Here is a 5,225-nt window from a genome sequence, read left to right as displayed (position 1 = left end):
GTTTCAATCCTTCAAAACTTTTGGTTCATCTCAAAAAAATAAACTTTAATGAAAGATATAATTCAAGTTCTTAAGCATTTTCTTACCACAAAAATAATCTCATATGAGAGAGAGAGAGAGAGAGAGAGAGAGAGAGAGAGAGAGAGAGAGAGAGAGAGAGAGAGAGAGATAATAGGGAATTAATTAGTAGTTCAAGAACAGCCAAAAGAAATGTATCGGTGGTCTCAATTAAAGCCTGTCGTACGAACGGCTGAATCGCCACCGTAAGAACGAAGTTAATTTGCATAATCTTCGAGTAATTACAGTGAACCAGTTTTAGTAGTGAACTGAACTCGGTATAAGTAAAGCTGGCCGATCTTAATGATAGCGCAAATGACCAAGTAATTAGAACTAATTTACATAACAGAATCTGACCACTGATTTCGAAGCGATAGCGTCGACGTAAAAAAAAAAAAAAAAAAGGGTAAAAAATGCCCCGAAGTTTCTTCTGAGCAATCGAGTTTTCTGTACAGCGTATAATGCTGTTTGAAATTCTCAGCCACGGCCATGAAACTATTAGCCGCGGCCCAGGAAACTTTCAGCCACGGCCAGTGGTGGCCTGTGTTGTTGGAGCCCACAGCACTGCCAGACGCATGATTGTGGTTAACTTTAACCTTAAATAAAATAAAAACTACTGAGGCTAGAGGGCTGCAATTTGAGATGTTTGATGATTTGAGGGTGGATGATCAACATACCAGTTTGCAGCCCTCTAGCCTCAGTAGTTTTTAAGATCTGAGGGCGGACAGACAAATAGCCATCTCAACAGTTTTCTTTTACAGAAAAAACTTACATAGGCCTATCCTGAGAAGGGTAAAACCGCCTAAGATTTTATAAAGCAACTACTTCAGTTTGTGAAAGTCCCTTCTTTAATGAGGCTCTTTGTCACAGGGCTGGAATAACTGTTGTGCAGGAACACATTCAACACACTTTCCTGAGTCAGGAAAAAACCTTGAAGTCAACTTCCTCTGATTTCAATGGCAATCCGCCGCCGTCCAAGGCCAGATCATTTAACGCGACGCATGCGCTTAACTGTGTTTAACGTTCATGCAATCACGCGAGAGATAGCTTTAGCCTCGTCAATAGATCCTACAACTTAAATGTGGAATTTTGACACTATTGCATCAGCATTTTGCTAAATTAGCCTTAGCCTTCAAGCCTCACTTGTGCAACATTGCTTGCTTTATGAGAGACGCAATGAGATTACGAAATATTATAATCACACCATTGTGTGGAATTCTGTATACCAAGGAACTCATAAAACGCCTAGCCTCACTCATGACAAAATGTATGTTACACATTTATAACCCTACACAAATAAACAAAATCAGTGTGTTGCAACATATACAACTGACAATGTTTATCAAGATGAACACAACACACATTGGTTATATATATATATATATATATATATATATATATATATATATATATATATATATATATATATATATATATATATATATATATATATATATATATATTTCAAGGCCTCATCATCAAGAGGTCGGTTGCTTAATTCCGGGCGAGTCGGAACACTTCTGTAAAATTTTATAGGCCTATGTGAGCAGTTAGTTTTAGTGGGTCATATTAAGGAAGGAAAATGACATGGCTCTAGCAACCTTATCCTTGTAGATAACTAGAAGGCTAAAAAATTCTAGCACAGACATCTAGAAATGGGAAACACAAACTGCAAAAATTTTATACATGAATACTTACATACATATACATATATACATATATATATATATATATATATACATATATATATATATATATATATGTATATATATATGTATGTATGTATGTATGTATGTATGTATGTATAAATTTATGGTATGGGTTGGTACCCTCATTCCTAAAGACTCACCACATTGGAAAGCTAAATGACTAGCAGCACCTCCTGGAAGGGGATAATAGGCCCATGGTGAAAAAAGGGCCATCTGTGTGAAGAATGTAAATATTTCGATAATTCGGCGTCATTATTAGTTATGATAACCATTTCACTGGCACAGGCCTTCAGTGTAACTTCGCAGCAAGGTACAAAGCATTTCTGCACAGTAACCTATATAGGACCTTGGTTTTGCATTCACATTACTGGGAATGGTGATAGCATCCATTATTATATTATAAAAGAAATCATCAACGGTTCCCACAGTCATATCCGCCATAACTACTTCAGTAAAGAAGAGATTCTTATTCACAAATAGAAATAAACATTTATAAAGTCGATACTCTGATATATCATCACACCTCGCTTAATCCCTTTTAGTTTTCTGTAAAATAAAACTAGTTTGAGGTTTTGTCTGTCGGTCCGCACATTTTCTGTCCGCCCTCAGATCTTAAAAACCACTGAGGCTAGAGGGCTGCAAATTGGTACGTCGATCATCCACCCACCAATCATCAAACATACCAAATTGCAGCCCTCTAACCTCAGTAGTTATTTTATTAATTTAAGGTTAAAGTTAGCCATAATCGTGAGTCTGGCAACGATATAGGCCAGGCCACCACCGGGACATGGTTAAAGTTTCATGGGTCGCGGCTCATACAGCATTATAACGAGACCACCGAAAGATAGATGTATTTTCGGTGGCCCTGATTATACGCTGTACAGAAAACTCGATTGCGCATTTTTTACTTTTTTTTTGTACTTAGTATAGACAAAAACAAAGTCCGTATCACTAACTGTGTTATCATGGAATGGTAATTATAACACAAAGCCAAAAAGGAGACGGGAGACGCATACAGGAAATAACACGAGTGAGTAGTGAATGATCAAAGTAACCTATGACCTGAATTCAGAAGACTCACGAGAGGGACTTCTTAAAGAGCGAAAGTTCTGCCATAGAATTAAACTATCTCAGCTGTCGTTACTGTTGTCTATAAACGTTGCATTTCGTAAGAAACAAACCGGAAAAGTCGTCTTCCTGACCAGTAAGTTATTAACGAGATAAATGTGTGCTTTCATCCGAAAAGCAAGAGAATATAAAATAACCCGAAATTATGTTATGTTATGTTATGTTATCATGGCAATTGGAAACAAAGGTACCTCAGCTACACAAGGATAATCGCATTTAAAACAAGGGAGTTAAAGCAATCGTGACTACCAAAAAAAAACGAAACCAAAAATGCATAATGAACATCTCACAATTACTCATTCTACCTTCAAAGAAGTGACCACGCAGTCGAACCCGAGGAATAGCAGCTGATGGCGAAAAAGCGAAAACTGCTGACATTCATGACATAAACAACATCCATTATTCAGCTTAATTTTCAAGGAAAAATAACACCACGTGATAACTCACATTCAATGTCCCGTGAGCTTTAAGGTAAGAAATCTGCAATTACAGGCCATTATCAAAAACGCAAGCGTTGCCGTGTTGCACACAGATTGCAAATCACAGTCATCGCGGAAATTCATCGGGAGAGGTGACTATCACGAGGAGAATCCACTGCCCGGATCACATTTCCATTCCTCCTTCAGAGTTGAACTACAGGAAGGAAATGGACGAGTAGCGGAACGAGTGCTATTTAACGACTGCAAAGAACTATCACCGTTGCTCATATGTAACTTAGACAGACGGGGAAAAAAATTAATGTTTGTATTTTTTGCGAAATTGTACCGCATTCAAAACATGCATATGAATAAGTACGCAATAAGTGCAGTAACAGTGGCTTTCTCCTGAGCACCTATTTAGTTCACTATTATTAAAAAGTATTTCAAGCGATATCAAGCTGTTTTATTTTAAAAAAAACGACACAAAGATTAACCTTAAATGCACCCAACTCTGAACTTAGGAAACTTGGTTCGTTTATGGACCTAGGCGTTCTAACACATGACCCAGCTCCCATTTAGTTTGTGGAACCAGTAACCGCAGATTTTCAGTTTGTTTCCTAATTAATTTTATTGGTCTTATTAAAGATCGTCTGATTCTATCATGAAACTGTTATTGTTACAGTTAAGTCAGTTACAACACAAAAATCGTTTAGGCCTTTTAGGGTAAAGTTATTTTCAAATTACAAAATATTCTATACCAAGAGTCAATATATTACCTAGGAACATTCCTATTCTAAACAACGGTAAAAGCTTGCATTCATAAAGCATAGTCTGAATTATGTGCACATACATTAATATTTGAATCTAAAGTCAAATGGTATCACTCGAGCCAGCTACCTAAGAGCCTTGAAAAAACATATTAACGTGCAAACTGACAATGAATAAAATTGCAAAACTCTATGTATAAATTATGTATGACACAATTTTACGTCGCTACAATAAATTCACGAAGCACTGTAAACCTTATACAAGAAGCTCCATCATGATAAAGAAGTCAGTGTACAAGCCTTGGCTGCCACTGCAGCCCTCAACAGCTGCTGCACAATTCTAAATGAGTATTTCATTCTGCTGAATAAGATAATTACATTTCATTTGCTGCTGTTCCTTCTTTGGCCCTCCCCTTCCCTGCCCACCTACTAACCCCTGACGCCCACCTTTATGCCACTAACGCCCACTGCCTTCCACTTTATCCTCGCCCCAAGAGCCTAACCTAATGGGCATCTTGAGGATGGAAAATCATGATGTATAAATATGTGTTGTTATGATGACGAAAGACTTCGGGATCAAGACAGAAATGGGATGACAGTAATTAAATAGAGAGAATTACTTAAAAAAAATGAAAATGACTAAGAAATATTACTGTTATGACGAAAGCACTTCTTGTATGGCGGGGAAAAACACCGCATGCGTCACCAACTGCATTCATATGCCTTCACCTTTCTGTGCTGTTCGGTCTCTCTGGGAATTATTCGGTAACTTCTAGTGTTATAAAAGTACTGGGGCATGAACATGATCCTACATAGACTAACTATTTAAGTATAAAAATCCATTTGTGCAACAGATGTTTGAGTGACCCGGTTTCAACCATCACACACAAAAGCTCATAGTTACTAATAACAGTTGAATACAACACACGCATATAATATATATATATATATATATATATATATATATATATATATATATATATATATATATATATATATATATATATATATATATATATATATATAATATATATATATATATGTAATATATATTAATCCCCTTAAGAGGTGGACGTTGCCAGAAGTGTACTGTAGGGCTCCTAGTTCTCAACAATTTTCTGTGGATAAGATTACTAACCCCACGC

The sequence above is a fragment of the Macrobrachium rosenbergii genome, chromosome 20 (genome assembly GCF_040412425.1).
Source record: "Macrobrachium rosenbergii isolate ZJJX-2024 chromosome 20, ASM4041242v1, whole genome shotgun sequence".
Taxonomy (NCBI): Eukaryota; Metazoa; Arthropoda; class Malacostraca; order Decapoda; family Palaemonidae; genus Macrobrachium; species Macrobrachium rosenbergii.
The sequence above is the reverse complement of the archived record's forward strand: the minus strand, read 5'-3'. Positions refer to the sequence as shown.